This window comes from Tenrec ecaudatus, chromosome 3 (genome assembly GCF_050624435.1).
Source record: "Tenrec ecaudatus isolate mTenEca1 chromosome 3, mTenEca1.hap1, whole genome shotgun sequence".
NCBI classification, from domain to species: domain Eukaryota; kingdom Metazoa; phylum Chordata; class Mammalia; order Afrosoricida; family Tenrecidae; genus Tenrec; species Tenrec ecaudatus.
In genome coordinates, this window is record NC_134532.1 from 15,165,934 (window position 1) to 15,187,499 (window position 21,566).

At 39.4% G+C, this 21,566-nt stretch overlaps 1 non-coding gene and 1 pseudogene across 1 annotated transcript; both read right to left on the minus strand.

The window, feature by feature from the left end:
* Window positions 1-6,745: 6,745 nt before the first annotated feature.
* On the minus strand, window positions 6,746-6,908 carry LOC142443782 (U1 spliceosomal RNA). Its single transcript, XR_012783534.1, has one exon. It is a non-coding gene; the product is annotated as a U1 spliceosomal RNA (small nuclear RNA).
* Window positions 6,909-11,901: 4,993 nt separating this feature from the next.
* Window positions 11,902-12,262, minus strand: LOC142443275 (small EDRK-rich factor 1 pseudogene; annotated as a pseudogene).
* Between the last annotated feature and the right edge of the window lie 9,304 nt (window positions 12,263-21,566).

A 21,566-nucleotide genomic window follows, 5' to 3' on the forward strand; every position in this document is an offset into this window, starting at 1 on the left:
TAGCAAAGCCCCACACAAAACTAACCATCATCAAATATAATTACCCTGGAATTCACCTGAGAGTGCTGAAAAGGCAAGTGTGTTTCTTGTGTGTGTGTGTGTGTGTGTGTGTGTGTGTGTGTGTGTGTGTTTCTGGAGAATGCAAAGCCAAGCAAGAGAAGGAAATAAAAACACTTCAACACCAATAACCATGACCTTGAACCTCTAATAGCATCCCTCCTCTTATCTTGGCTTTACCATTTGAAATCCTTGGATTATACTCTGAAGCCTATGGCTGTGGGTTAGCAGTTAGCTGTTCCTCACATTCCAGGGTGTTCCAATTTTAAACCCAATGGAATATTTAAGTTCCTTTAATAGCACCATAGTAGGAGATACTATTAAATTGAAGTAACCCTAGGATGAGGCTGAATTGCAAGAGCTATTTGGTCTTTCCATTTTCCTGCAACATGCCAAAATGTCCCCATCCAAGGTGGAGACTCCACTAAAGAAACACTATTTTCATTTTATTGGGTTTTTTTAAGATATAAATGTCATAGAGTGATAAACATTAGAGAGTCATGTAATAACTTTGCTTGGGGCATCATAAAATAAGTACATACTCTGAGAACAGGTGTCAGACTCTGGGTTGGTGTTTATGCTGATAGTGGTCTCATGCAATATTTGTCCTTTTGAGATGGACTGCTTTACCTCAGCATAACGTTCTCTAGGTCTATCTGGGTAGTGATGAGCTTTGTCAGTGTTCCAGTATTTTCTAGACATATATAGTATCCAATTGTGTGTATATACCAAGGTATCTTTATCCAATCTTCTACTCATTGGCTTTTGGTTATTGCAAATTTCTTGGTATTTTGAAGAGTACTTTGATGAACATAGTTCACATGTCTCTCTATAGTTTGTGATCTTAGTATATCCACTAAAAGCATTGCTGAAGTGCATGCAGTTTATCATCCCATTTGTTTGTGGTATCACCATATCACTTTGCAGAGTAGTTGGACAGAACTACCAGCAGTAGTGTCTGAGAGTTCCAATCTCTGCTTCTTCTCCGGTACATTTATTTCTGGCTTTCTTTCTTTCTTTCTTTCTTTCTTTCTTTCTTTCTTTCTTTCTTTCTTTCTTTCTTTCTTTCTTTTCTTTCAATGGGCGACCATTTTCAGTGTAAGGTGATATATCTAATATTTTTTGTATCTGCATCTTCTGTATGGCTAATGATCATGAATATTTTTATGTGTCTATTTGACATTTGTATGCCTATTTTTGTTAACTGTGTATGTATAATTTTTTTACTGCCATTATAGTTGAATTATTGGGCTTTTCCTTATTGAAGTCTTGCATCATTTTATATATATTTAGAAGTATGTAATTGTCCTTTATGTCATTGCTCATGATTGTTTTCCAGTTCAAGAAATAATTGTTAATTCTCTTATTGAATAATTTTGATGTACATATGGGTCTTATTATACATAGGATTAGTCGGTTATTTTGCTTCTCTTGTGTGCACTTCCTCTGCTAGGTTTGAAACATTGTATGTCCTGCATTTGAGCCCTTAAATATGTAACAGTTTTCCCATTGGTGATCTTTATGGGTTGGTATATGGAGTTAGGTCTTTGATCCATCTTGAGTTCAGTTTTGTACATGGTCAGTCATACGGGTCCTGTGCAATTCTTCTGCAGATTAAGATCCAATTTTGCCATCACCATTTAGTGAAGAGAATGGTTATTCTCATTTAATTTTTTTGGCACTTTCTTGAATATCAGTTGTGACTGAATTTATTTGTGAGTTGTCTATGCTTTTTCATTGGTCAATGTACCTATGATTTTACTAGTCCCTTGCTGCTTTGCCTAATGTGGCTGTGTAATAGATTGTGAGATTGGGTAGTGTGAAGCCCTTACTTTGTTTTTCTTTTGAGCTTTCTTGCTTATCCTGGGTTTCTTCTCCCTTCATATGAAGTTACTAATTAGTTTTAACAGTAGGTTATTGGATGAAGGTATTATTTGGATCAGTATTGAATGATATTTAAAAATTGCTTTGGGTAATATTGATAATTACATAATGAGCCTTCCTATCATGAGCATGGTGTAGTCTTCCATTTGTGTGGGTCTCTTTTGGTTTCTTGTTGATAGGTGCCATCCAGTTGGGTTCTGTCTCAAAGTGACCCTCTGTACAACAGTATGGAGTGCCGCTCAGTCCTGTCCCATTCTCATTGAGGCAGAGAAAAAGTGCTGCTCTGGAGAAGACAAAGCACACCTCTGGTGACAAAGAAACCCATGGGATGTAAAAAGTCTCAAATGACCTTCAATCCAAACCCCACATCTTCCACTTCCATAACCTACCTGCTATCTGTTGGCCACTCAACCCCTGACAGCCTGGTGTAACTGCTCGTTTCTGCTTCTGTATATTCCTTCTTGCTGGTTCACTGTCCAACCACAGACAACAGCGTGAATCTACTCCTCTTTCACATATCATGTAACTCAATAGTTTAATCATATACAGAGTTGTATAGTCATTACCTCAATCCATTTTAAAACATTTCTTCTTTCTTGTACTCATTATTAATGTAATTTTTGAAATTGTGGCAAACATGCACAAAATATCCTCCAATTCAAAACCTTCTGCATTTATAATTCAGTGCCATTGATTATTCTGTTATGCAATCATCATCGATATCCTTTGCCAAATGATTCCACCACTATTTATATAAACTCAGTGCCCCCTCAGCAAAAACTCTTTGTCCTTCACCCGTGATAACCATTGGTCAAATTGGATTGCTTTCTTTTTTATATGATGTAAAATTCACATATCATACACTTTCATAGTTAAATCACTTTTAAAAATAGTTATATTTACGCCATCAAACTCAGTTCTAGTGCTCCCTATCCCCTCCCTCATCCATTTTTGGCTCACCAATAATAGCACATTCCCCACCCCCTGTCCTTGATAAACCATTTCATCAGTTATTGTCTCTACGTATCTGCTTCTTCTAGAAAATGATAATAATATAAAGATAAAAATAAAACGTAAGAAATAAAAGCCTACCAACAATTTAAAAATATATTCCAGAGAAGGAATTACTCTCATGGAAAAAATGAAATATATTTAACCCTAGAGAAAATTCAGGTTGGGTCAAGAGGGAGGTAAAGTGACATCTTATCATATTTTGCACAATTGAATTCACAATAATCAATTTTACAATAATCTGTGTGTGACACTAATGCTGAAAGAATTTCTTCGGGGATAAGAAATTAAGTTAAGAAAAATTTAACATTATTTATTATTTTAATTGTCTTTAAAGAAAACAAATATTTTAAATGATAACAAATTTGTGTACTTATCTATTATATTCAAGTGGTTTTGTTTAAAACAGGACAGAAGATAGGGAAAGAAGAATTGGAAATATGTTATTAAAATATACTTATGCTCAATAGAAAGAATACATTATTGTCTAGATGTAAAATAAGATTGCAAAATAATTCATGTTATAAATTATAGGATAGCTATGTAAGAGTTCATGCAAGAAGAATTTAAAAATTCAATTAATGCAAATAATATTTCTAAAATACTAATTCAAGGCAAGAAGTAAAGAAAAAAACTAAATCCAATAAATAGAAAAATACTAGTAAAATATAACTACTAGTAATGTGTTCAGTTTAAATACAGAATGTTCAATATGGCATTAATTTAAGTCTGAGTACTGCTTCGAGTTGGAGACATTTCCTTTGAGGTAAATACCTGTCACTCCCTCATGGGAACCGTGTGTGACTGTTGTAGGGCAGGGGCACACCTGGGTAAAGTTCAATCCTGTGTGAGGGGAGAGAGAGTACATTTGGCACATAGTATAAGATTTTATTTTTATTTTTAAGAAATTCTCTCAATCACAGAGCTGATGAGAGTCCTCAGGTTTATCAAGAGGAAAAGGTGGCATGTCATGTAGGTAAAAGGTCTAAGAACAGTCACCCTGAAACTCACTAATGCCATCAAGTCAATTCTAACTCATAGTGACCCAATAAGACAGAGTAGAACTACCCCACAGTGCTTTAGAGACTGTAAATACGTGTGGAAGCAGGCAGCCTCATCTCTCTCCTGTAAAGTGGCTGGTGGGTTTGAACCAACAATCTTGCCATTAGCAGCTGAACACTTAAGCCATTGCATCACCATGGCTACTAAGAATGTTTTCAGTCAATGGAAAATACTCATCTGTATACAGAAAATATTACTTCCTCCTTCTAAGACTGCAATAGTGATCAATGAAAGCCACAAAGAAAACGCAAACAAAAAAGTGTCCTTGGGGACAACTGACAACAGATCAATCATAAGATAATATTGTTGCACATTTATCTGAATGTACAGATTAAAAAGAAAAAATTAAAAAGAAAAACAAGCTATCACTTCCTCACACACAAGCATCAGAAAACCAAACTCTCAAACCAGACACCAAAAATTATAGACATATTGATGAAGATATGTTAACATGTTAAATGTCTTTGCCATTAGAGAATTGTAAAGTATAACAGTGAGATAATATAGCTTTGAAATGAATTAATCAAGCAAACAATAAAAGGCAATCTGATAATGCCTTATGTTGTTTAGTGTTTTGATAGTTGTATAAAGGACATAAGCTCAGAGAGGTGTTTTCTAAAATCTGGTCAGGAATATGCAACAGCTGTTTAGTTTTGTTTTTGTGTTTTAATGCACTATGGTCTTAAATAAATGGTATTATCAGTTTGATGATTTCCAAAGTATCCTTTGCGGACTGTTATAGTTAGGTTTTGTGTCAACTTGGCTGGGGTAGTGTTCTTAGTGGTTTGGTAGTTAGCCCTAGTAATTCCTCATCAAGTGAAGTGAACACAATTTAGTCAATTCCACAATGGGGTCTGCTGTGAGTAGCCAAGCAGTTGTATGATTAGGGTGGAGTGTAACTCCCTTACTCAGGACACAGCTCTGAAGCAACTGGAAAAAAAAGATTCCATGTTTGTGTGGCCTACATCCTTTCTGGCTTTGGACCTGGCCTCTGCACCTGGGCTCTTCAATCTCTAGTTCTTTGATTTTGACCAAAGGCTTGAACTAGCCCCTGCCAATTCTGAGAGTCCGCAGGGGCCTCCCATCTGACATGTGATCTGACCTTGGAGTAATATACCTCTTCAATAACACGTAAGACTTGCTAATTTTTATTCACCTGCCTTTGAAACTACCATCGAGGTATGCTCCAGCCTATTGTAGGTTTATCAGCCCCCGAAGCTACATAAGTCAGGAGAAGACTAACTGAGACTCAAGGACTTAGAATCAGAATGATGTGCCCACTTCTACAACTGCATGAAAGATTCTCTTTATCTATCTATCTATCAATCTATCTCTGTTTTTTTTTCTAGTAAATTTATCCTTACATAGGTGTTGAATGATATCCCATTGGATTTGTCATTCAGTTTTAGAAATGGCTGGATTTAGAATCACTGAGTTTCACAAATACCATGACATGCTCCTCCATTTATTTCTGTTATATTTCATTTACCTCAATAATACTTTTAATTTTGTTTGGAGTTTTAAATATTTATATCGTATAATTTTTATGCATTTCATTTTTTGAAACATGTAGTCTTGATTTATATATTTTTTTCACAAACCATTTTTGGGGTGCTAATGCAGATATTATATCATTGCATAGTTCAATCACATCAAGACATAAAGTGCATGTGGTACCACAATCAGTTTCAAAATATTTTCTTCCTTCCTAATCTCTCAGATATAAACTCCCTTTCACTCTGTCTGTCCCCACAGCCCCACACCACTGTATCCTTCAGGAACCCTATTCTACTTGCTCTCTATAGGTGCATAAATCCGGGTTTCATATTCTGAGAAAAACAGAATATATATATATATATATATATTATATATTATATATTATATATTATTATATATATATATATATATATATTATAAATTCAGTAGGGTTAACGCCAATGACAAAATACATCTGAGTAGAGTATACCCAATATGAAACAGAGAGAGAGAGAGAGAGAGAGAGAGAGAGAGAGAGAGAGAGCGAGAGAGAGAAAGAGAGGAGAAAGAGAGATGAAAACAAGATCAGGCCTAACATGCATGAGCAGGGAGTTAATTGAAAAAGTTTTAACCATTCAAGTCAGGTGTATCATTATGATTTACTATAATCATCTCTCCAGTGAAATCTGATTAGTAACCAGGTGAGTCCCAGTCCTCTATTAATGGACAGAGGGAAATCACCAGAGGTTTATTTCCTCTGTAGATCTCACAAATGTATCTTGCCTTTAAACATGTATCTTCCATTCTTCCTAAGATTTAGAATAATGTTATTATGTATTTCCTTTAGATCTGGTGATGTTAGAAAGGGACAATGGTATTTCTATTTTTTCCTTTCTTTCTTCTGTAAACACAATGATGTCCCATCAGGATAGTGAGGGCTTTATTGCTTGTTCATCAGATAGATTATGTATTTCTTTAATACTTGGAAACTTGACTTGTATTTATGCTAAAAGCAGCTCAGGTGTCATGAAAATCACTAAGGTAAACTTTAATCATATACCACGAGGTGTGACAATTTTATTTTCTCTCTCTTTCCTCAGATATATTATCAATTATTTCTTTAATATATTGAAAGCTGGTGTGAATTATTGCTAAAAGCTGTTCTTGTCTCACTTAAAATCACTAAGGTAAGCTTTAATCATATCACATGAGTTGTTATGATTTTATTTGTATATAGTCTTTTTTTTGTTTTTTTTAGGGGATAGCGCAAACGCAGTCCCCCACTACCACAAATTATGCAGTCGAGTTTCCCACATTTGGGGAAATCGCAGGGGTCAGCACACCCGGAGTGCAATGGGTGAGCCTCGGCTTGGGAAAACCACCTTCATGATCATGGTATCTCCCCTGCCAGATTGTATATAGTCTTACACATTTTCTTGTTATTGATAACTATGTAGCTTTTATTTTAAAGTGTGATTTGCTTTTATTTAGTTTCTGGAGTCATGAATGGATGAAATCCAACTGCAGTCTCCAAAACACTCTGTTCCATCAGACGCACACTAGGAAGTGGCCTGCTAAAAGGCTAGTGGCAGCTCTCTGATTTCTATGAAGCAGCTGGAGCCCAGAGATGCAAACCCTCACTGTCCTGCTGGGCAGAGTCCTGGGTGTGGTGTCTGAGAGGAGTGCTGGGGGCTGTCTGCTCAGGAAGGATGTCTCTGTCCACTTCCATAGGTGAATCCTCATTGATGTTGAGAGACAGCGGCATGGAGTATGAACCCTGCCATCCCCTGCTTTTCCTCAAGGATCCTCCAGATGCCCACCCATTAAATCCCCCAGTATTACCCTCAATCTCTTACTCAATCTGTTCTAGAGCTTATGTCCCACGGGGTGGAAGCTCTTCTTAGTTTTTCCTGTGATCTATTATCTCAGGCACACAGAGAGAAGCATCAACCCTGAAGGTGGCAACCAAAACTTGGATAAAGAAGCGAATCTATAATTAGGAAGACATAAAATATTGGAACAGGACTTGATTTCAAAGCCTGATCCTGAAAGGAATACAAAAACACATGTAATCTGACTTTCTTAAGAAACATTCTCGGAAAATATATAAACAACATATATAACCAATAAGGAACATTGCTAAAAAGCAAACAAACAAAAACAGACAAGACGTATCACCAGAACAGTCAGACATATGGGGGGAAGCACGGGATAAGAACTTCAGCATTGCTTGTCATTAGATGTAAGGTTAAGCAATAAGATACCATCACACACTGTTTGAAATGAATGCCAAAAAACCCAAAGCAAAACAGCACAATTAAACAGGCAATTGAGAAGTGAAGGCAAAAAAGACACATCATATCTAATATGTTACTCACTGCATTTATAGTTGTTGGAAGGCCACAACACAGCATTGTACTTCAGAATATGATCAAGAATATACATTAACTATATTTATTGTTTATTTTTCATCTACAATGATCACAAATATATTTTAAGATAATTCTGACGGTTTCTGAAAATTTCTGTTACCTAATTGATTGATAATGGATTGAATTGTAACTAAAAGTTATAACTAAAACTAAAAGTTGAAGAATTTGGATAGACTTTCACCCTAATCTTTAGAAAAACAATATGCTTATAACCTTTGGATTCAGTGATCACAGCATAGTACTAACTGTGTCCACTCTTTACTTATTTCATTTGAGAATACAATAGTATCTCAGAATCATAAGGGTTTTAGGTGTACATCCTCCAATGCAAATAATTTGTTTTTTCGTTGTTGCATAGGAATTTTTATTGGATTCAATAAGGGAATCATTGATGATTTACCGTTGTTTATGCCAAACCCCCATCTTACTGCCATTGAGTCGATTCTACGGCATCACAGTCCTGCAGGGTAGAGCACAACGGACCCTGTGGGCTTTACTACCTGCTGCGCCTGCAGTTAGCAACCCAACCTGAAATCCACTGTGTCACTATGGCTCCTTATTTAATCATAGTCTTTTTGATTTATTTCTTACACTTGTCCTTGGCTTTGCGTTGTCCCTATAGGTTTTATAATAATTAGAAATGGCAGATTTATTGAATTTTAAATCATTTTTTTGAATTTTAAATCATTTTGACACTTCTTAATAAAATAAAAATAATATGTTGTAAGATAGTATATTGTTAACTAAGGCAATTACATCTACTCACCAAAAAGACTTTCCGATTTCTGCCCCTCAGTGCATTAGAGATGTTGGTAGGTGCTGTTGAGTCAGTGCTTACTCATAGCGACTCTGTATAAAACAGAACAATAACAATAATCCCCAGGCCCGGCACCATCCTCACACTTCTCCCATGTGTGAGACCGTTTTAGCACCACTGACTACTCACCTGATTGAGGGTGCTCCTCTTGTTGCTGGCACTCCAGTGCAATGGGAGCTTCTTCCCTAGGGACTTGTCTTCCTGATGACATGCTCAAACCAGGTGAGAAGTGTCGTCATCTCCACTTCTAACCAGCATTCTGAGACACTCATTTGAAATGTCCTGCTATTGTAACACACGTGCCATTTTCGAGGGATCAAAGTTGTCTTTCCAATGAGTGTTTCCTTCAATGAATGATCTCAGAAAGAAGTCCTCCAGTCACTCCAGGCCATTCCATTTGACCTTGTCTCACAAGTCAGGGCTCTCCCTATGCCCAGAACACTTATTTCTTTATAAAAGGAGAAAACGGGCTGCATGATTACGGGCATGGCACAACGTCAGCACGAGAAGTCACAGCAGTTATTTTCTGACACAGAGCTCATCAGTCACTCACTCCTCAGAGTCAAGGAGCGATGCAGGGAGGCAGCTCAGAGGACCTGACCCTGCACTGTGAGATCAATGCACCGCCTGAGCTCAGGATATTTAAAACCACGGACTACATCCATGAGTATGGACATGGACATGCCTATTTTTCTTTCAATGTCCACAGTTTTCCAGTGACAAGTAGGATGAGAATGTTCATGGTGCTCTGTTGGTCAAGAAAGAAAAAATATGTAATAAAGAAGATAGTAAAGGGTCATGGTGATTTGTACATGCTACTTCAAACATAGAATGTTGGTTGTTCTTTTCAAGCCTGCATTGAGAAGGAAAAAATTTAGACAGGAAAAAAAAAAAGAAAAGACCAAATTGTACCTTGGGATGCTGAGAGCTAACAGAGGAAACCTTAATCCCAACAGGACATTCTGTCATTCATCCATGCCTATCTAGGGTTGACTGGCTGTTCTCTGTGGGTCCTGCGCGCCCCCTGGTGCCCAATGACTTCCCTGCAGGGGAGGTTTGTGTCTGGGCTCACACTGACTTCCCCTCACTGTGCTCCTTGCACAGTAATACATGGCCGTGTCCTCAGCAGTCAAGGAGCTCAGCTGCAGGAAGAACTGATTCTTCGATGTGTCTCTGGTGATGGAGAGTCGACTTTGGAAGGACGGGTTATAAGTTGTATGACCATCATACCTTATCCTGCCTATCCACTGCAGCCCCCTCCCGGAGGTCTGGCGGATCCAGTTCCAGCTGTAACTACTGCTTGTGATGGAGAAACCAGAGACAGTGCAGATGAGGGACAGTTTCTGAGAGGGCTTCATCAATCCTGGGCCTGATTCCTGAAGCTGCACCTGGGACAGGACGGCTGTAAATAAAGATAATTGGTCTCTGTCAGTCACCCACAGTCACAACCATCCCCAGATTCCACACTGATATCTGAGATCCTCACCTTGGGGAACTGCCACCAGGCACAGGAGAACACATATCAGTAGCATCTTTAGACCACAGCTGTGCTTTCCCAAGGGACCCACAGCCCTGTCAGAAGAGAACTGATAGTCTTCAATGCTCAAGACCGGGATTTTAACCTAGTGCCTGAAGAATGATTTGCATAGGAAGGAGGCCTGTGCTTATAAACAGTGTTTCTTTTGTTTCTTCTAAGGCCATTGTAGGCTAATTCTTATTTTGAACTCATCTGTGTGTTAGTCTGCAATGAGAAAGCACTTTTCCTAAGAGTTACCTGTGAATGGTCAAAGGACAGTCCAGCATTTCTGAGCTCAGTATTCTTTCCCTCCAGCCCTTCATTGCCCTGCCCTGACTGAAGGTCCCGTATATCCTGTGCATCAGAGACAGGACAGTATAGAGTTCCTTGAAACCATTAGGTTCACCCCACAGTGTCTCCATTACCTCACACTCTCCAAACACATTGCTTTTTTTATACACTGATGCCACTTAATCAACCTCCTCAAAGTCCTTGGTCATTTTCATATGTGGTAGATATATGTTTTAGAAGAATTAATATGAGGCTGGTCCCAAGGAGTTGGGGATTGATGATGCCTCAAATATCCACCTCTTCCATGATGCCATTCAGTGCCCTTTTCCACCCCATCCTCCCTTGAGTATATTTCCTCATGTTTCTGGGCTCTGTGAATTGTTGCAATGTCCAACAGAAACTCATGAATGCTTGAGGAAATGGCTCACATGGTGGTAGGTGTTCACCAGACCATATCCCTAAGGTCAGGCAGCAGTAACTAGGGCCAGAGGCTGTGCTTCCCTTCTGTCCCAGTATTTTATTAAGGCACAGATGCCCTGAGGCCTCTGGCAGGGTGTCTGCAGTAGGCATTGGCCTCCTACTAATGTTCATCAGCCAGGTCTTTCCCATCTTCGCCATGATTCACAAACCCCACTGCTCTTATGAGCAACACCATCACTGCATCCCAGTGCCTGATGGCTAAGGAAAACCTCAGTGTAAGTTAATTGATTCAAGTGCCATCGTGTTTCAGGTAAGAAGTTGCCAACTAGAAAAGTTGGTCCCAAGCCAAGACAAGGTTTTAACTCTGTGGCCTCTAAGAAATGCACGATTCTGAAGAGAGACCCCTTTGTTTGGCAGAGAATGTTCAGAAGAGTGCAAACCAGTCAGGTGTCATGATTTCACGTGTATAGATACAGCAGAGCAGGGAGTGGGAAAGAGTTGTTTAATAAACAGGACAGAGTAAGAATATGATCCAAAAACAGTGTTTCAGATACTGAACCAAAATACACTGGTTAGAGACACAAAGGTACTCTGGATCCAATGTGGTCCATTCAGGTCCTTAAAATCTAGGAAGGATTACAGACCATTTTAACCCTTCTTTACCCAGGGGACTCTGGCTCACGTGAAATTTGAGCATTTACAACCAAAATTTACCTCTCTATTTGTGCTTTAGGTATGACCCCTTGATAACTGCAGGGATCACAACCTTGGATTTATTACCCAAACTCGCAAATTGTCTGATTTTGGAATCATTTGCATATTATTGACCATGAAATCAGTAACACTGTCTTTATTTATTTTTTTTTACATGCATGGTTAGTGTTTTATTTTTGGAAGAATGGTTCTAAAACATCACACTAAATCAGGTTGAAAGGTAAAGTTTAAAATAGACCGTTTTATAAGGATCAGTTATAACATATGTAGTGATGGTTCACGCTACAAAATCTTGATCTCAGCATATGATACACTCGTTGGCAGGAGCACCAGGGATTCCAAACCAGCCAGTCATCATTTTCCTCTCGTCTGCATAGACTTCTTCTCGTTAGCTGCCTTCTGCTTTTGTTGCATGATCTCAGAATCCCTCTGCTTCCTCTGAGAAGCAGTCAAGCTATCCTCTTTTCTTTTTCCCTTGCTAATCTCCTGGGTTTTCTTCATGTTTTTCTGGCGGGCAAGTTCTCTTTGATTTCCACTGGCCATGCTGACCACAGGGACAGAGCGACTCGGAGAAGCAACGGTTCCCTCGCACTCATGGCCGCCGTCACCACCAGCCGGTCGGGAAGGCAGCGCGCCGGCCCTCCGCGGGGCAACGCCTCTGCCAACACTGTCTTTAAACATGCATTTTTAATGTTCAATTCCCGTTAAGATTTCTTTCTCATTTATATCCACCATGACAAGCATTTACTCCAGTCTTACAGTTGACACCACTCATTAACTGAATGATTAAACTGTCTGTATATCTCTAAATTAGTATTTATTTTACCAATGTGGAAATCCAAACACAAGGTGGTGGTCACCAGGGCTTTACTGAGCCAGAATTTGCTGAGGAAATAAAGGAAATGCTGCAAAACCATACTAATGAGTTCACTAGAATTCATGATTTCAAGCAAATGATATGATGCTATTTTCAGTTGAAGATCTCTGGAGTCGTTCAGTTTCCACATACAGACTGGTATGGCATTACGTGAACGTGGTCATTCCAGCACACACTCACCTCATAATATCTTGTTGCTGGTGGTTGGCAGGACAATTCAAGGATCACACTGTGATGTAGCTGCACACTAGTCCAGGTCACCTCCATCTCTGAATGTGAATGCCATGATTGTCTAAGCTAATCCCATGACAGGGGTTAGAATGGCCCTTCTTAAGTGGAAATCTGTTGACATTATCCCTGTGCACATAACTTTCACATTAACTATGCTACCCATATGCTGACTGAGCTCACAAATTCTCACTGCACTCTGAAGAAGCAACACGTTGATCTCTAGATTCACATGTTCTGGCCACTAACTAATCCCAACATTCTGAAAAGTGGAAATGATAGCATGTATGGCTCCAAGGAAAATAAAAATGCATTTTCTCCAGGTGTGGACTGTTGTACAGTAAAACTTTGCAGTACAATAAATCTTTACAGTATAAAACTTTGTAGCTTAAAATTACAGCTAGCTGTTTTTTTGTTTTTTTTTTATGTTAAGACCTGGGTGTAGCAGGGAGAAGGTTTCATCCCAGAACCCATGTCGTGCCTGTTTGAAAATCTTCATGGATGGATGGTGACCCTTCTTCCAAGAAGGTACTTTCATAGATCTGGCAAGCTGCCCCTGGCTAGAAGCCTGGAATGCATCTAAGGCTGAGGGTCAAGCACTTGTTCCAGCACCTTGGTATCTCCTTTCGACTCAGCTTCCTCCCAGCATGGTGCACAGGTGTCTCCTGTAAGCTGAAATAGAAATAAAGTGAAATTTAAATCGTATTAATTAATTAATTACATTTGGATTCAAATTAAATAATTGAATACAACTATTTAAATTAATATGCACCTATACATTCTGACACGTGTGCATTTTAAAATCTTTGTGAGGGATGGGGACAATTGGCAATCAAAACACAAGGCAAACAGTGGACAAGAGGTTTTCTCAAGAGAAGTACCTCTCCTTACGCTACACAAGGTAGCACAGTGCTCCAGGCCCTCAAATGTGTCCTCTGAAACCCATCACCTGTTGTCCTAATTTACAGCCAGTGTCTGAGGATGTCAAGGGGATTAAGAGAAGCCGGCTTTTGAGATACACAGGACAGCTCCGATGCACAACTATGGCTTGAGGACACTGTGGTGTGCTTGCTGGTTCATGCTGGACTGAGCTAACTTTATGGAAATCCCAGCCACCCTCTCCTCCCAAGGCCCTTACTGGGCACAGATTTGCATCATGGATGAGGAATCCCTCATCTTTGCCTTGTCCCCTCTGTGTGTATCTGACTCCATATGTGTCCTTCTTCACTTTGGAAATGGGAGCCTGTTTTCTCCCCGTACAGTGAAAAGATTATAATTCAGCGGTTGATACAAAACCTCCCATTGAGAGAAGCTCCAAGGGAAATTGTAAGATGGAGAGGAACCCAGACACTGACAGGAAGCCAGCTCTGAACTCAGCTCCACACTGTCTGCCAGAACTGAGACCTGTGGCTGAGAGTCCTGAGCAATCCTCGATGCAATCCCTCCCTAAAGGGTTGTTTGTGTACAGACTCTTACAGATACCCTTTTCTGTGTCTTCATTATTGAAATAGAAGGTTGTGTTATCAGTGCTGAGGCTGTCCATTTGAAGATGCAGAATGTTCTTGGCTTTATCTCTGGAGACTTTCAATCTGGTATTCACAGTGTGTAGGTAGGATATGGAATAACTATTACTCACTTCAGGCCCTTCATGGAATTGGCTGATGCCATCACTGCTGGGGATGGGTCCACTGGTTGGACAGGAGAACCTCAGAGGTGCCCTAGTCTGCCTCAAGTCTCCCAGAACCCACAAAGTGTATTGAAGGCATGCAAACACATAAACATTCTGATCAGGAAAATCATCACACATGGTTTCACTCTCTGGTTCAACACATTTTCTTTTCCTTCTTTAATATTGCAACAAGAGAATCTCAGGCCAGCAAAAATTCCACTGTGACTTATGTATAATCATACCTTTCCAGTGAATGGTGAGACCTGTACATCCTATGGGGTGTGTCCTTCCTCCTAGAGTTAAGGCGCTGGACTAGTCTGGTTTTCATCAGCAGAATAATGTGCCATTGTGTGTGTAATTTACTATAAAAATAGCTGAGGGCAGATATGAGTGTCCTGGAGGAAGTAGCTGGCAACTGAATATGTGGGAAAATATGATTTCTTATTATCCCAGTTAACTGTAGTGGTTAAGTCACACAGAGACCAATAGAAACAGAGAATACCTTATGACTTATTTACCCAGAATGTAGCCCCTCTCATCCATAAGATACAAATACCAAGATGTACAAGCTAAAGGCTCCAAACAGCAAGTTATGGTCTCATGTGGTAATCTACAGCAACGGAGGGGGAAAGGACGAGGTAAAAACAGAAGAAGGTCTATCATGGAAGGAGAGCAGGAATTTCTCCAGGGCCCATATTGCCCCTGAGGGAGAAAGATGGATGTTTTTAAGGCCACACCTCAGACCTAGATTCACAATGTTTCCCTAAGAATGATGAAGTCAGAAGATCTGTTAATCACCTCTCGCTTTAGCAAAGCTCCAGACAAAACTTACAGTCATCAAATATAAGAACCCTGGAATCCACCTGAGGGTGCATTGTTTTTTTCCCCTTGTCAGACCAATGCCAAGAGAGAAAGGAAAACAACTGCACATCACTAGAGGCCAGAAGTCTTTGGCATCCAGAACAGAGAGAACTTCCAACAATGATAGCTCTGAATTGAACCTGTAATACCATTCCCTCCTCTGATCTTGGTTTTACCACTTGAAATAATTCGATCATACTCTGAAGCCCATGACTTTGGAATAGCAATCACCTGTGCCTCCCATACCGGGGACTTTCAGATTTAAGTTCACCAGAGTAGTTTGGTTCCTTTGAGAACACCATCACAGGAGACTCTATGAAATTGAAGTAACCCTGGGACGCTGCTGAATGTCAGAAGCTATTTCCTATTTCCCAATTCCTGCTAGCTGATGAAGTGTCCAAATTTGAGTGAAGCCTCCACTGCAGGTGTTTTCTGTTTTATTTTTGCTTCAGTGTTATTATTGTGTGTGTGCATGTGTGTGTGCATGTTATTATTGTGTGTGTGTGCATCTGTCTAGTTTCACTCATGCCTATGTCATAATGTGCTTCGTAGTCTCTCTAGTATGTTTTACACATGTATACTATTCTATTGTGTGTATGTAAGAAGTTTCTATATTTTGAATAAATGATTGTCAGGAAACCTCCCAAAGTGATGGAAGAAAATACTGTTAAATTTTCAACCAAGAATGTAACACTTAATAGTTACCTTTACCCCAGCCCAGATTTCTCCTGAGTCTGATTGGAAAGTATTTAGCTGAGCATCATGAGAACTCTGATGCAGGGACCGCTGACAGAGTCATTTCCTGTCCTTAAGGGACAGACTGCTTGTTGTTGTAGGACAGACTATAGTCTCCTGTTACAATATGATTATTGAATTCACAGATATCAGGAGTATACACAAAGTTATTATTTTTTAGTTAGAGCAAGATTCCCTAGAGAAACTGTGAGATTTAGAAGACTCCACAGAGTAACACAGGAAACCAGCCTTGAAGCTCCAGCTGCACCTGCTCCTGGGTCTGACCACCTACTGGAGAGCAGTCTCCTCCCTGCAGGATGGTTTGTTCCTCGGCTCTCACTGACTTCCCCTCACTGTGTCTCTTGCACAGTATTACATGGCTATGTCATCAGCTTTCAGGCTGTCCATTTGAAGATAGGTTGCATTCTTGGAGTTGTCTCTGGAGATGGTGAATCAGCCCTTCACGGAGTCAGTGTAGTATATACCACCATCTGTATTAATACCTGAGGCACACTGCAGGCCCTTTTCTTGAGCCTGGCGGACCCAATCCATGTCATGGCTATTGAAGTTGAATCCAGATGCTGCACAGGACAGTTTCAGAGACACCCACACATCCCCGGCGTTCTCACATCACCCCAGACTTCATCAGCTGCACCTCACACTGAACAACTAGGCACCGTGATTAGATGGCACACATACGAACTAAATCACTGACCATTACACACACGCACACACAGCAGGGCACACGACAATTACCACGTAAAATCGCCAAAATGAAAGCCAAAGTTGCTGCAAAATTTATTGTGTGTCCTCTGGACTAGCTCCTGGCATGAAATAGTAACAGCAAGACCCGGAGACTGGACTGTCCTCTGCAATCTCCCACATCAGGGGCTGTGGCTGGTTTCCCAGCAGGCAGAGAGCTGCATTTGCATCTTCCCTGATATTTACAAGCGGATGAGTAGAGAAACTGTTCTCCCTCAGACTCAGAGAAACACAAGCATTCTCACAGGAAAACAGAGCTCTTAAACAGGCTCTGTACCAAGTATTGCTTTAATTGTTACACATTATTAATTTTTAAAGAAAGTAACTTTTAAGTTAAAAGCTGTATGTGGCAGACACAACAGACTTTGCCATCTGAGAGGTCACAATGCATCCCCTCTCGTGCCCCTCAACCGCTGGATACGCATGATGACAGTGAGCAGCTCTATTATGTGTTTCTTGTGTGGGGACATTATTCGATTCTTTTTCGCCTTTCAAGGAATTTCCCCTATTCAGTGATATTTTTAAACTGTGTATATGAAGCTGTTCATAAAACATGTCCATAAAACCTGTGGAATGGTGTCTCTTCTCTGGTTTCTGATCTGGGAGATTCCAGTCCTCGTTCTTTTTGTCATGAGCAGGAAATCCGGGTCTTTATCACTTTAATGTGTCTTCTTTTTTTTCATTTAATTGGTTTATTTACTGTGCGCCTTCTGTTTCATTTATGTGAGTTTTTATATGTATTAGTTCCTACCCACCCACGCCTGCCCTGCTAGCCTGTGATATGGCATGCTCATCTTTTGTAGTTCCATTAGATGGACACTGAGGTACTTAATTTCAGAGTCATATTTCTACATTATACAGATGTCTGTGCCTATGAATTCATCGTTAAGTTCTCTTCAGTTGAGTTGTGCGTTCATTGTTTTTTCAGTCCAATACAGCCATCCAGGGTATACAAAGCATTGAATATATGCCATAGCTATCATTGATTAAAATTAGCATTTGTATATAAAACAGGTGTGCATGAACACATACAATTTTTGTATGCATAAAATCTGCAATTGGATGAACATTATAATATCTGTGGTGTTTTGGAATATACATTTAAGAAGACGGCATTCTGGGAGGAAATATTTTGGAGGGAATGCAAACCCTAGATGCTAACAGGAAGCTGCTTGCTCCCAGGCCTCCCACATTGCCCAGGCCCCAGAAATATAGTCGCCCCTGTGCTTTCCACACCCCACGTTATCACCGTAGATCAATGCCATGATTGCAGTGATATTTGTGTCTGGGATGGCACTCAGTTCTCTCTCAGATTCTCTCTCACATGAGTGGACAGCTGTGCCCTCATTGTGATTGAGCTCAGATGCAGGATAACTGATTTGTGGGTATTCTTCCGGAGCTTGAGTACCAGCTCCATAGCGATGGGAAGCTGTTTTCTTTCACTATGGTAAGATTTTTTGTTGTTGTTCTGATGCCTTATACCTGATCGCTTCGAGAACTCATGATGGCACTGGCTCGTGTGCTTCTTCCATGTAGACACTATACCTTTTGATAGCTGGGCACCATCCACTTTCTTCCCCACATTTGCTAGTCATTTGGTATAATGTGATATTTTCCTATGAGGAAAGGGCTCAAGAGAGACAGGATACTGGGAAAGAAAATGCAGAATAATTACAAACAATAAATGGGGTATTCTAACATCCTGTGGCCTCATCTCGTATCCTAAGGGAAGGTTCTTTGGACAAGCTGTGGAATTTACATTGTTACATAATGTTAAGCAGGTTAGGGCATGGCCTCAAACAGAATGTTCATAATTGTTCTTACACTGTAGTCAGATTCTCCTTCGCTATTATATTCAAACAAATATAATCTTGTCACAAAAATTAGTTATTGAAGGTAACTTTTTGAATCCCTTGATGTTCACTACATTTTGCTCAAAATGGTCAATTTATTGTTATTTATTGTTTGTTTTCTTCCTTTTTAGGAACTTGATAGTGATTGGTAGACATCGATGGTCAAGAAATTTACATATTATTTACTTTTCTGTTCTTCCTTCCAAAGCCAAACAAGAGCTTCAGTTAAAAATTAAAGGGTTTATTGAAGGAACAAAACAATCTAAGTATGCACAATAATAATTGTAAGGATTCACAAAGTTCCACAAAGAAAGACAATTTTCAGAGTTTAAATGCAGAAGGATCCTGAAACTTTAAAGAAAATTCCAATACTTTGAACTTTACTACAGTTGGCTCAAACAGACAAGGCAAAATCAAGGCCACTTATGAACACTGAGTCATGTAAGCCTTCTTTTGCTTTGCTTTGACTTGAACTATTGGGAGAGAGAGTGAATGCTCTTCCTGGCAGTTTGTTGTGAGGGGAATTGGGAGGAGGTGGGTGTCTGGAGTCTTCATGAAGTATGCTGACTTTCCAAAGTCAGTTCAAAATAAACAGTTATCATAAACAACTACAGAATTAGAATATGCCCGCATCATTTGGTCTTCTTTACATTGAATGCTAATACATCATGACTTCTGCAATCCTTGATCATCATCAGCAAGTGGTTCAAGTCCTCACTTTCAGCAAGCAAGAATGTATTATCTTCATATCACAGGTTGTTAATAAGCCTTTCTTCAGTCCTGATGCCATATTTTTCCTCATATATGCCAACTCTTCTGATTATTTGCTCATCATACAGCTTGGACAAGTATGAAAAGGGGTTACAACCCTGACACACACCTTTCCTGATTTTAAACCCTTGTTCTGTTCACACCCCTACTTGATCCATGTACAAGTTCCTCATGAGCACAATGAAGTGTTCTGGAATTCCCATTCTTTTCAAGGTTACACATAGTTTATTAAAATATCTAGCTTTCCATACCATTTATAATTGCAAAAAGCCCAAATGCTATTGAACTTATTTTTTATTAATGAATAATTATTTTATGGTTTTATCTGAAATCTCATACTCATAAAGATATGCAAACAAACACAAATATAAAGTCCATTATTTTATTATAGACTATTTTGTCTTTGTATTTTGTTTTAACATCTAAGCACTTTTGTGTATGTTTTTTTCTTAATAGGAATAAGGTCTTGATAAACTTTCCTAATTTTATACTTTTTAAACTATTAATTGAAAAGATTATCATTAATCAAATGAATTTTTAACAGCCAAAAAGCCTTCCCTTAGAGATGGTCTTGAATTTTAAATTCTAGTCCCAAGATATTCAACAAAACATATTTCTATTCTTAAAGACTTTGTAATTGTGATATCAAGTTGCAGTAACTTTCAGAAACAGCATTTATGCAAAAGTTCACTTTATGAAAAAGAGTAACAGTTCTCTAAGTAAATGTCAACATAAAACCAAATAAATTGGTTTTACCTTCCTCATAATACTAATAATTTAGAAAGTCATTCAATTTTTAGGCAGTGAAGGATAAAATATTGTTAATAGACACCACCCTGTGCAGTGAATAAACATACAATGAATCTGATGACAGCAGGGACCTAGTGGGGCTGCCTGACGCCCCTAAACCCTCAGCCCACAAATTTTCCACCACTGACATGGAATAAGTTTACCATTTTTCAATCACTTATTTTGTGGGTAATATTTGCATTTTACTTTTGTGGCAAGTTTTCACTTTCAAAGGGCACCAACTTGTAGTGCTTTTACTGTCTTCCTGCCCTTTGTTGGAATTTAAGAGATGATAGTACAGTCCCTGAGGGGAGGATGTTGGGTTTAAATCAAGTGACCTTGTTGTTAGAAGCCCAATACTTAACTTTCTTTCTTTCTTTTTTAAAATAATTTTATTTGGTATACTTAGCTTTCAACATCATCACCCCTCTTTGTATTTCTGTCCCATGGAGCCTATTTCACTGGCTATCCTGCTGTTGATTTCATGAGAACTCCAGGTTTATTTATATAAATCACTCATATTTTCTATACTTTCAATAACTAAGGTGAAACTAAAAAATAAAATTGCAGATCACATGAGAGAATTTTCCAAGACTAAACACTTCTATGCAAATACCTTTTACAGGGGTAGTTTAAACCTGTCCGATAGGGTCACTTTGGATTGTAATCAACTACATGACAGTGAGAGTTTCTTTGTTACCATCAAGGAGACACTAGTACACTCCCTACGATTGTAAAACAGAGTTTCCACTGAACCAGTTTGAGAGCTGTGGGAACAAAACCAACTCAGGACACTGCAGAAAGCCCCACCTGTATTCAGCTCTGTACCTGCTCCTGGATCCTGGGCTTGGTTTTTTCTGAGCGCCACCTGCTGGTATGAATGGTCCGTGCAGTCCGGTTCCAGAGCTGTCCTGTAGTATAGTTTATGGGTGGGCCACACTCACTGCCCTCTCTGTGTCCACCTGCACAGTAGTAACAGATGTGTCCTCAGTGCTCACAGAGGTCGGGGTTAGGGAGAACTGTTTCCTTGAAGGGTCAAGGTCACTATTACAGTGACTTATAGTAGGAGGTCTCTGTACACCATGGCCTCTCCCTGGGTGCTGCCTGAATCTAATCAATCCAAAATACCCTTCCCTGACACTGACCTCATGGTAGCACCAGTATCTTCAGGAGAAAAAGGGAGAGGAAGGATGTAGACACTTCTGAACCAAGTCCATCCTGGCTCAGCAGGGTCCAGTCTCCTCCTGGGGAAACCACTTTTAACCAGAAACTATATGAAGTATTTCCCCATGAGTGTAACTGGCTGGAATAAGGTCTGGGGTCCATTAGTAGTTTGCTAAT